Here is a 12,996-nt window from a genome sequence, read left to right as displayed (position 1 = left end):
TTTTATATTCTCTCCATGCTCTCATGCGAAATGAGCAGCAGGCAAAGTGGAATATATTAAGAACACATCAGGCAGCTCAAAACGGGACATCCATCAGTTGCTTTGACATTTTAACAGCTGCAAAATTTGACACTCTGTATAAATGTGCTGTACATATATCTGTATGTAATATTCCATCAGCATAAATTATTTATACATTCCTTTAGAGATGTCAACTTTGCTACCTCTCCGGTGTAATCGGTGCATAGTTCTCCAGCAGGAAGAACACCGCTCTGAAGACGTTTACACATCAAAGAAACACTTATAATATTGATATGTCTGTTATATGTTGGTCACAGAATACGCTAATCTAAAACCTCTCCTGCTGTTGCCATCCATAATGGCCACACCATTTTCTCTTCAGGCTATGAAACTTCAGTCCTCATCGTGTCCATTTGCTTGTGAACTTTGGCTGCTGCTCTGCATCAGAGCCCATCACTTCCATTTCCATTTTATTATTTTCCACCCTCCTTTAATTTATTTTATCTCTTGTACTCTGCATGCTCAAATTCCAATCCTACACCTTCAGTACTCCTGGACTTTCCTACACTTCAACCGCCATCCCAGGCTTAACTCCATCTTTGATAAGCCGTCAGCTTCTGTCTGTGCCTCTCTGAGCATTCTCTGAAGGCCCCATTGAGATACTTCGCGCTCTCACCTCACTGGCAGCTCCCACAAATTCCCTACTCGATTCTCCCGCTGACATTCACGCTCAGCGTGCCAGCTGACAGTTATCTTGCCCGTTTCCGCCCTTTTCTAACTCACACTTCCCTGTGCTGATGCTGTGGACTCCGCCAGTGGTCCAATCATCAATGCCCCTCTCTGCATTGCGCTCCAGAATGTTGTTTCACTCACGAACAAAGACTTTGGAACCAATGAGCTTATTGTGAATGATTGCATCGACATCATGGTCTTCATGGTAACCTGACTGAAGGGTAATGACACCTTTCCCCTAACTGCAGCTCTTTCTTCTTCCAAATTGTCTTCCAAATTGCATAGTGCCTATATATCAGATATCTCTGCTTCCTGCTGTGACTACAGGTTCAACCTAAAATATTCTCAATGTCAAACCCAGTTCGCACCAGATTTTTCTTTCCACTGTTTAATGGAGGTCCATCCATTTGTTCAATTGATGCATTATCGGTTGTCTTGCAGAAAGAAATGATGGATATTGTCATGAAAACCTGAAGCACTGGCAGCAACTTGGTAACAGGGGTAGACATTCCAGCTCCTGGAAGTTATTTAATTATTGAATCAAATCCAATTAGCTGCTATTAATCCACAGCCTGTAACTGATGGTCTTTGTGTTACCGCCTGTTTTGCTCCATTGCACAACACGAATATCAGATCCCTTAACTGTGCAAGGATTCACGATACATAGATATTTCTTCTGTGAGTCTGGCAGGCTACTTTTATTTCTTTTTACTTCTTATTTGGTAAAGGTAACATAATGGCGATTGTGATTCTATCCCGAGGGAATTGTGGTCTCTCCAAATGCATCACTTGCCAAATGGTGGAAATGGCTGTTGCAGATCTACTGGTCGTTCTCACGAGTGTGCTGCTGAATTGAATAATTATTCTTTATTTTCCAGCCAGTTTTCTGTCCTTTACCCCGGTGTGCACTCTGAAATCTTTGCTGATTCATACCACCAAAGACAGTTCTGTCTGGTTAACGGTCACTTTCACCTTTGATCGATATGTGGCAATTTGCTGCCAGAAGCTGAAAAGCAGATATTGCAGCATGCAAACGGCAGGTGGCGTTGTGGTAGCGGTGTTTGCGCTGCGCTGTTTATGAAACATCCCCTGGTACTTTACAATCGAACCTCTGTATATCATTAACAATGTGCCCTGGAACTGCAATGTCAAATCTGACTATTACACAACAGCTCCTTGGTTAGCATTTTCGCACCTTTCCAAGATTTTAACCCCGCTCTTACCATTGGTTCTAATTTTGCTTCTGAATGCACTCACCGTGAGATCAATTATTGTGGCCAATAAGGTCCGAAGAAGACTCCGTGGCAAGAAATATGGTGAAGATGAAAATGATCCGGAGATGGAAAATAGAAGAAAATCCATAATTTTACTTCTTACAATATCGGGAAGTTTCATACTGTTGTGGATGACGTTTACCGTACATTACTTATATTTCCGAATTGCAAACGCTTACACAGGAAGCAAAGATACTTTCTATAGCTTTCAAGAAGCCGGTATATGCTTCTCCTTTTGAGTTGCTGCACAAACATGTGTATTTATGCAGTGAGCCAGAAGAAGTTCAGAGAGGAGTTCAAACATGCATTGAAATATCCTTTGATATGTTTCAAGCTGGTAACATATTTTTTTTGTTCAGTGCTCCAGGTATTTTTTATAATTTCGTGAGGGCATAATAAATAGGAGCATTGGTCGGCTATTCGGCCTCTCTAACCTGCCCCGCCATTCGATAAGATCATGACTGATCTGATGGTGGACTTATCTCCACTTTTCTGCCAGCACCCCATAACCCTAGACTCACTTGTCGATCAAAGATCTGTCCAACTCAGCCTTGAACCTATTCAATGACTTAGCCTCCACTGCTCTCTGGGGGAAGAGAATGCCAAGGATTAACAACCCTCTGAGAGAAGGAATTCCTCATCATCTGCGTATTAAACGGGAGGCCCTTATTTTGAAACTGTGCCCCCGTAGTTCTCGATTTCCCGACGAGTGTTAAAAACCTTCTGAGCACCTACCCCGTCAAGTCCCTTAAAGAGTGTTATATATTTCAATAAGATCACCCCTAATTCTTCTAAACCCCAATGAGCACAGGCCCAACCTGCTCAAACTATTCTCATAAGAAGATCCCTTCATCTCAGGAATCAGACTAGTGAACTTAGTTGTAGTTGTTGCATTGGGAGAAAATGGCTTTGAGAGAGCGTGACTCAGCAGACATGTTTTCTTTTCGTTGGCTCTTTCCAGTAATTTGCACAATTGATCTGGGACTATTGAGAGATTTATGTTTTCTTACAGTACCAATTGCCGAAATTGATTCTTTCTTGTTCAAAGAAAACATATTTAGTATACACTAAATCAAAAATATCCTGTTAAGTCTTTAATCTTCTCGAGGGCTTGAACAGCAACTTAACCTAACTAAGCATGATTTTTTTGAACAAGACGAGGAAGAATCCTGTGAGATTGTTTAATACGCCACGCCTCATATTTAATTCAATTGACTGGCATGGAACTGAATATCTGATGAGGCACAGAATAAAACATTATTGGCAGCGTCGGTGTAGCCTTAACAGTCTACTCGACAAAAACATAGTGATCACGAAAGGCCACAGAATACTTAAGTTGGGCCTCTGAGATGCGAAAATTTACTTCATCTTGTCAGAATGGTATAAGCGAACGTCAAAGCATTTGAATGTGTTCATATGCTGTCTCTGCGATAGAAATCAATCACTAACATAGAGCTAAGCTTAAGATTACAGCGAGATCCGTTCCAAGATATACGTTATATGAGGGAAATAAATTATTTATTAGGTAAAGAAGCACTCGGCTTGATTACAGATCGTGAAACCTCTAAAAAAGTACAATTTATTTGCACTCAGCAACACAAAAATCAAGGTCTTTCCTTTCCATATAATCAAACAGAGTTCTGAACTTTAATTCTTAATATTCTTTACAGCAGAAACCAGCCAACTTGTCCATTCTGGTATTTATGTTGCACGTGAACCTTCTTCCATCCTACTTCCTCCAGCAGTCTAGCCTTCTATTCCTTTCTCAATCATATACTAATCGTGCTTCCCTTAAAATGTATCTATGCTATTCACCACCAAGAGATAGGGAATCCCACATTTTAACTACTCTCTGGGTAAAGAAGTTTCCCCTGAATGCTTTATTCGATGTATTAGTGACCATGGTCTACAATGCAATGGTAAGTGGAAAATATGTATTGGAACCATGGTAAAAATAGAAGTAATCTGTTAATCACCGATTGTACTCCACAGTGGTGCCCCCTATAAAGAGATCAGAGCCGATTACAGCTCGTGAAGCTCAGCAGTTAAGAAATTTCACACTTCACTTGCAGTTAATGGGCAAGTTCATGGCAAGTTCACGCCACCAGATTCATTACAAATCGATTTTAATGGCAAATTACCAAACTGGACATGCTTCTTCAGTTGTAATTCAACCATTGCTTTAACTCGTTTTGCTGTTTCTCTTCCTCCTTTGTATGCTAAGGCGTTGCAAACCATCCTGCATTTTGTAAAACTGCTGGAATCCATTTGATGTCAATTACTTTTACAAAAAAGCTCATGATACAGTAATGTCACAGAAATGATTTGTCTAATGAGGCTCGTATGCAGCGAGCCAAATGGAGAGTGTATACTACAATAGTGTAGTGAATATGCTATTCGGCTAATTTTATGACAACTGGACGAATAGAACAAGAAAAAAAAAACTAAATCTCACTGGGCAGTTTGTGACTCAGTTAAAAAAAAAGCTGTGAGTAAGAGTAACCGCGACCTCTACCAACTTGAGGGACAAGGGCAGCACATACATGGGAACACCACCACCTCCAAGTTTCCTTCAAGTCACGCACCATCCTGACTTGGAACCATATCGCCGTTCCTTCACTGTCGCTGGGTCAAAATCCTGGAACTCCCTTCCTAACAGCACTGTGGGTGTACCTACCCCACATGGACTGCAGTGGTTCAAGAAGGCAGCTCAGCACCACCTTCTCAAGGGCAATTAGGGATGGGCAATAAATGCTGGCCTGGCCAGCGACTCCCACATTCCATGAATCAATAAAAAAATTACAGACAAGACCCAACAGGTTTAGGAAAGGGAACCTGCCGTCCTCGCCCAGTCTGGCCTATATGTTACTCCAGTTCCACACCGACATGTTTGACCCTTAACTACTGAAGAACCCATTTCATTGAAGAAAGCCACTGGATAGGAAATCAGCAATGCAACCAAACTCACTACTTGGCTGTCACCTCGGCACCAAATGATGTCATAACAATAACAGGCTTAAGTCAGTCGATCCTACGAAGTCTTGCTCATTAACATGTGGGGCCAGGCTCAAAAATGAGAGAGCTGACTATAAAAGTCGAGCACCTGCCGGTAACAGTCAAAATATCAGAATTGTACTGATCAGTCAATATCCTAGAGACTTCAATCACCATCCCCAAATAGTATTTCCACGAGAAGGACAGAGCCACCACAGGCACGGACGGTGTGACAAGCAGCAATGAGTTATTGACCCTGTGTCCTTTCAACATTTGGCCCGCTCTCGGTAAACTCTTACGGCCAGAGTTCAATAATTGACAATGAAACCTCCTCCTAATTTCCACCTAGCACGCTACATCATCTGATGAGTCAGTACTCTCCAGTGTGAACACCACTTGGTGGAAGCAGTAACGTTAGCAAAAGTGAAGCGTCTATTCTGTTTTCATTATTCATGACCGACAGGGGCTCGGAGGTGTCATCGCCAACAGAGTTGACAGAGGCCTGAAGGGCATCTCTGCATAGCTGTTCGATTGGTCTTTGGACAGGTGGTGAGTGAAGTATCAAGAGGGGAGGACCTACTTGACCTCGTACTCAACAATATACACTGACGAGTTGTGTCTGACCCTTACAGCACTTGTAGTACTGATCACACTGCACGGTCCTTGTGAAGACCAAAAATTGTAAATTCGTCTTGGTGACAGCCAGCAAACAAACGCAACTGCCGCTCTTTATACATCTGGTTTGATATTGAGTGCTATTGCAGTCAAACCAATTTAATATTATGTGGGATGCATAATGAATCTTTATTGCGGTACTGCCCGATTTGATCTAAACCCAAGATGATATTCTACCCAAATGTTTGGCTTCAGTCTGAATTTTCCTTGAATTCTTTTATGTAACACAAACATCATACAAACTGTGATACATTAATAGCCCCTCAAGCGGCTCAAAACTGTCCATCCATGAGGTGCTGTGGGCTATTCGGAGCTGCACTATTTGATATTGTGTACAACCTTGCTGCATATAAATGCATATACAATTTTGCATCAGCATAAATTATTTGTACAAAGATGGATATATGTCAGCTTTGATGCTTCCACGGTCTAATCGATCCATATTGCTCCAGTTGGAAGTATTATGCTCCTGAAGAAGACACACATGTTGTTGCAGAATTATAGGGTATAATATTGATATGTCCATTGTAAATTAGACACAGAAAACTGAGTTGCACCTAAATGTATTCACTTCAAAGCAGGTTATTTCTGACAGTACTATCATCCCCATGGAGACCACCAATATACCAAAAGAATTCAATGGACCGAGTGACCCCAAATTGGGAAACAGAAAACAAACAAACAAGATTTCACTTTTGCCCATTTTACTGTAGCACTCAAATCAAAACAAACATAAATTAAACACTAACTAACTTTAAATTATGGTCCACATCATCAGGATAGCACCAAACCGTCCCAAGGGACTTCAGGTCTCTGAACATTTTAGGTAGATCTCCAGATCCCGTCTCACATGATACAAATGCAGCTTTCTATTCAATGGCAATTTCTCTCCAATCCGATTTGCACTGATGCTATCTCTGCCAAACCCCGCACCCTTCCAGAACTTCTGAGGTTTTGCTGACAACAACGTTGGTGGTGTAGCTCCATTGATAACGTTTTAAGTCACCAAAGGCAGATGCCATAGTCACCAGTGGTCAGTCCTTAGTGCAGGTTCCTCTGCCAGCAGTCAAACCATTCCAGCCTACTGCTTTGTAGTCTGTTATAATTCCAAGAGTCTCCTCTAGAAACACAAAACAAATCTCAGCCTGTCTCTTTAAACAACAGCAGGCTGTTTTCTCTTCCTTCCACTGCAGTGCTCATCTTATAAAACTTTCAAACAATTGAAAGAAAATACAATATGTTCTTAATACCATCAACATGTTTAACAAATACCTTGTTATCCATTGTATAGGTCATATTTTAGAACCATAGAGTATTACAGCACAGAAGGAGGCCATTCAGCCCATTGTATCTGTGCCGGCCAAATAAAAAACAAGCAGCCCAATCTAATCCCACCTTCCAGAATCTGGTCCGTAGCCTGACAGGTTACAACACTTGACGTGCATGACAAGTGCCTTTTAAATGAATTGAGTGTTTCCGCCTCCACCACCGTTCATGGCAGTGAATTGCAGACAGCCACCACCATCTGAGTGAAAAAAGAATTTCCTCATGTCCCCGCTAATACTTCTCCCATTACTTTAAATCTGTGCCCCCTGGTAATTGACCGCTCTGCTATGAGAAACAATGCCTTCTTGTCTACTCCATCTAGGCCCCTCATAATTTTATACACCTCAATTAAGTCACCCCCTCAGCCTCCTCTGTTATAAGGAAAGCAGCCCCACCCAATCCAATCTTTTCTCATAGCTGCATCTTTCAAGCACTGGCAACATTCTTGTAAATCTCCTCTGCGATCTCTACAGAACAATTATGTCCTTTCTGTAATGTGACCAGAACTATAAGCAGCGCTCCAGCTGTGGTCTAACCAGCGTTTTATGCTGCTCAAGTATTGCATCCCTGCTTCTATGTGTTACAATCACAGATATCATTTACACCAAATTGTAATTCTTAACCAAAAACAAAATTAAGATTTATAGGATTCAGAAATTGCAAACTTTTCACATTTCAGAACTTTGCTTCACAGTGACATATTCTCCTTAAAGACTGGACACAGCATCAGCAATTACATTGCTTTTCCCTGCAATATGTAAAATTTTCAGTGTAAATGACTGTAACATTGAGCTCCAGCGAAACAACCTGAGGCGCTTTGTTCTGCACATTTCCAGAAACATGAGTGGGTTTTGATCTATATAAACCAATGTTTCCTCCTGACTATTGGCTACATATGCATCATACTGTTGTAAAGCCACTGCAAGACTTACAGCTTCTTTCAGGATGGTTGAATACTTTGATGTTTATTGAGCTTCACAGAGAAGTCGCAAACAGGCTGTTCCATACCAGCATCATCAACTTGGACTACCAACACTCCTACGCTTACATCACTGGCGTCAACAGACATTTTGAATGGTCTATTTAAATCTGGAGCGACAAGAACTGGATATTTTATTAAAATGGCTTTTAAGTTCTCAAGTGCATGGCTTTGACATTTCGAACTTGGCGTTCTACTTTCATAGATGAGTCAATGCGTTAGCTACTGTGCTGAAATAGTGATCAAATTTCCTGCAGAATCCACACACGCCGAGAGATCATAATACTTATTTATTTGTTGTGGGCACAGGAAAATCTATTCTTCCATGAAGCTTGGCCGCTCATGGGAATACATGACCTTAATCCATGATATGTCCTAAGCAAGTCACTTTGGCCTTGGCAAACGCGCTCTTTGCCATGTTTCAGACGAGGATAGTCTTGGCCAGCCTGTCAAATAGGGCTCTTAAATGTCGGACATGATCACTCCACATGTTGCTGTACACCAAAATGTCATTGATGTGCACAACAGAGTTTCTTCGACGGCAATTACCTGATTGGTCAATCTTTGAAATGTGGCCAGTGCATTGTTCAGATCAAATGACATGAATTTAAGCTGGAAAAGATCATCTGGTGTCACAAAAGCAAGTGTCTATTTGCCTTGGTCAGATAAGGGGACTTACCAGTCTCCTTTAAGTAAATTAATTTTTCTAAAAAGGTCCGAGTTCGCCTGCTTATCAAAAAAAATCTTCACACCTCGGGATCAGATAGGAGACCGTCTTTCTTAGTGCATCAACCTTTTGAAAATCTATGCAGAACCAGAATCGTCTGGTTTTGGTACTAAAACAATAGGAGATATCCAAATACATTCACTGGGTTTAATTATATCAAAACTTCACATTTACTAAATCTTCCCCCCTGAATTTGGCTAATTTACTGGTCCTGGATCTGTACTGGCTTTGTTTAACTCGTTTAGCTACCCCCACCTCAAATTCAATCATCACCAGAGAAGTACGATCTGGCTTATTTACACATCGAGGCTTATACTCCCTTACTCCATCAGCTATGCCTTCCTCTGCTGCTCAGGTAAGTATTGTAGCACCTCATCTAGATGCTCGAACGACTGTCTATGCCCCAGCTTCAGAACAAGAGGTTCAATCTGGGAACACTCAGTCTCAGAATCGTCATATGGCTTATCACGTGTACCAGTGTCCACCATCTACTCTGTCTATCGCCTGTGATGCACCTACTGGCTGACTATGCTCACAGTCATTGTACCACCTCAGCAAGTTTCAGATGACACACCCTTTGAATTTTCCGTCTGCTTGAGGTACTAAACAAATAGTTCACCTCACTGAGTTTTTTTTTACACTGAACCTAGTTTTCAATGGTTCTCTCGGCAAAGATAACAAAAAATAGGATTGTTTCTCTGGGTTGATAACTATGTGCCTTAGCTGCTCTATCTGCCTGAGTTTCATCTCCAACTGACAAAACGTGAGACGTACTGTGGCCATCTTACAAGCTTTTCAGAGTGTTCCTCAGCACTGTGATACATAGTATGAGGGATGTTTTCTCCTCCTGTGCCAAAAATCTCTCTTTAATAAGTTTAAGAGGAGCCCTAATCTGAAGTCGACAGACCAATTCGAAGGGACTGAAACCAGTAGACTCATTTGGCATGCCCCTGGTTTTAAATAATAGAAATAACACCCCTTTCTCCCAATCATGGGTATATTCAAAATAATAGACCTTAATGAAATCCTTTACAGTTTGATGATATCCCTCCAAAGCACCTTGTGACTGTGGGTGACAAGAAGACGATTTGAGCTGCTTCACTCTCAAACTACACATGATCTCTTGAAATGCAGCTGACATGAAATTTGACCTCTGGTCAGACTGAATGTCTTTTAATAACCGATAACTATTGAAAACTATGCCAACTCCTAAGTCACAACTTTTGTTGCGATCCTTTTCAAGGATACTACCTCTGGAAATCGAGTGTACAAATGCATGATGGTCGGGAAATACCTACAGCCCGACTTAGTCGTAGATAAGGATCCAACATACTCGACAAGAACCCAACTAAAAGGTTCGTCAAATGTACGTATTGGCAAAAATGGGGCTGGCTGAATTGAAAGCTGTGGCTTTCCAATCATTTGACACATTTTACAGAAGTTAACCACATCCCTGTGCAGCTTCAGCCAGTAAAACAAAACAGAATTATAGTAACCCATATCTTCCGAATACCCAAAATAAACTGCAACTGGAATCGCAGAGGACATTCTCAAAACTGCACTGCAGTAGCAAGGAGGGACCTCTTTAGAATCCCCGATTGTAATTGACTGTGCCTTTTGCTGCCTCGGCCCTGTACTTGGAATTACTTTTTAAAGTTCTCTGCCTCTCGAACTCTCTTTCCTTCTCTAAGGTACTCCTTAAAGCCTACCTCTTCGACCAAGCTTTTGTCATCTTCTGTAATATATCTCCACGTAGCTGGGTGTCACATTTTGCCGAATAATGCCTCTGGGAAGCACCGTGGAACGTCTTATTACGTTAGAGGCACTAAATAACTAAAATTTCTTGTTGTTGCTGTTGTTGCAAAGATGACCAATCCCACGTAATAGGTCGTTTCTCAGTCTTTTCCTTTATTAAGTTCCTGCACTCACAAGCCCCTAGTTGGTGTACTGCTTTGAAAAACGAATATTGCTCCTCCTTCAGAGTTCCACAACTTGTAATGTGCCTAATCTGAGTTAATAACTGACAAGTAATTGGTTCACGTTGGAATTTTGAGATGTTATGCATTACTCCGCCTTGTCCCAATCACAGAGTGTTAGAGGCATAGCGTCATTCGCGGCATTGAAAAAGGCCATTCAGACGTTGTAGTCCACTCTGGCTCTCCGGAAGTAATCCAGTCAATCCCAATCCTCCGCTCGATAGCCGTATGCCTGAAAGATTATTTCCTTCAACTAGCAATCAAATCCAATTTCCTTTGACATAATTGATAGTCACTACTTCCACAATCCTCGTGGGCAACGAGTTCCAGGTCATTACAACTCGCTGTTTGCAAAAGTTCTTCCTCGCATTCCCCCTGCATCTCCTCACAAAATCATCAATCTGTGTTCCTTAGTTCTGTATCATCAGTTAATGGGAAGCGTCTTTTTTCTTTGTCTATCTCATCTAAGCATATCGTAATCTTCAACAGTTCCATCAAATCTCATCTCAATCTTCTTTGCTCGAGGGAGAAGAACACCAGTTTTTCAACCTAACATTGTAACTAAAATCCCCCATCCCTGGAACCATTTTGGTAAATCTCCCCTGCATCCTCTCAAGGACCCTCAAATTCTTCCAAAAGTGTGCTGACCAGAAGTGGACGCAATACTCCAGTTTTGGCCTAACCAGAGCTTTATTTGGTTTCAGCCTGCCTTAGCTGCTGTTGTACTCTATGCTGCTTTTTATCCAGCCCAAGATAACCACGCTCTCAATATTCCGTGCCATGTTTTAAGATTGATGCACATGCACCCTCAAACCCTTTGTTCCTGTACACTCTTTAGAACTGTGTCATTAATTTTATATTGCCTCATCCTATCCCTACGGCCAAAATACATCACCTCACTTGTCAGTGTTAAATTCCATCTTCCATTTGTCTGCCCATTCTGCTAGGTTATGTAAGTCCTGTTGCGTATGATTCGTATCATCCTCACTGTTTGCCAACTCTCCAAGTTTGGTATCATCGACAAATTTTGAAATTCTACTGTCTGTTCAAGATCCAAGTCGCTTATATAAAGCAAAATTGCAGTGGTTCTACTTTTGGCCCTTCGGCACCACCGCTGTTTGCTACCTCCAGTCTGAAAACCAACTATTTACTGCGATTGACTGCTTTGGATGCGGAAGCAAATTTTTATCAAATTGGACACTGACCTTTCTTTTCTATGAGCCACAATTTTGTTAACCAGCCTTTTATGTGGTACTTTATCAAATGCTTTCTTAAAATCCACATAGGCAAAATCTGCCACAAGCCTCTTCATCAACCTTCTCTGTTACTTCAGGGAAAGAAAAATCACTTAGATTTGTCAAGAATGATGTGCTTTTTGCAAATCCGTGCTGGCTATCTTTAATTAACTCAAACCTCTTCAAATGCCTGTTGATGTTTCCCTTATTATTGTTTCTAAAAACGTACCCACCACTGATGTTCAAATAACTGGCCTATAGTTGCTACATCTTTCCTTACATTATTTCTTGAATAAGGGTGTCAAATTTGCCACTCTTCAATCCTCTGGCACCTGCCTCATCTCTCACGAAAATTTGAAAGCTATGGTAAGCCCTTCGCTATCTTCACCCCCACTTCCTTTAGCAACCTGGGATGCAAGCCGTCCAGACCAAGTCACTTATCTACGCTAAGTATAGCCATCCTTTCCAGTTCCTCCTCTCTCTCAATTTTTGCCCTAACCATTTTGTCTACTCCCCCTACCTCTACCAATATTTTTTCAGATTCCCAATCATTAGTGAACACTGAGAATAGGTATCCTAGTCTTGTCATTTTCCTCTAAGCATATACCACCCTCTTTGACCCTAGTAGGCCCTATTCCACCTGTTACTACCCATTTACATTTTTATTCTCTGGCAGAGGAGTTTAGGGTTCCCTTTTATGTTGACTGCCATTCTATTCTCATATTCCCACTCTGCCAGCCTTATTTCCCTCTTCACCTCCCCTCTCAACCTATTGTATTTGACCTTTATCGCCATTGAATAATTCAAGTGGCATACAGCACTCGCTTTTTCTGTTTCATTATCTTCTTTTGGGCCTCCTTATCTCGAGAGACAATGGATATGCGCCTGGAGGTGGTCAGTGGTTTGTGAAGCAGCGCCTGGAGTGGCTATAAAGGCCAATTCTGGAGTGACAGGCTCTTCCACAGGTGCTGCAGAGAAATGTGTTTGTCGGGGCTGTTGCACAGTTGGCTCTCCCCTTGCGCCTCTGTCTTTTTTCCTGCCAACTACTAAGTCTCTT

The sequence above is a fragment of the Heterodontus francisci genome, chromosome 39 (genome assembly GCF_036365525.1).
Source record: "Heterodontus francisci isolate sHetFra1 chromosome 39, sHetFra1.hap1, whole genome shotgun sequence".
NCBI lineage: Eukaryota > Metazoa > Chordata > Chondrichthyes > Heterodontiformes > Heterodontidae > Heterodontus > Heterodontus francisci.
This window is presented reverse-complemented; position numbering follows the sequence as displayed.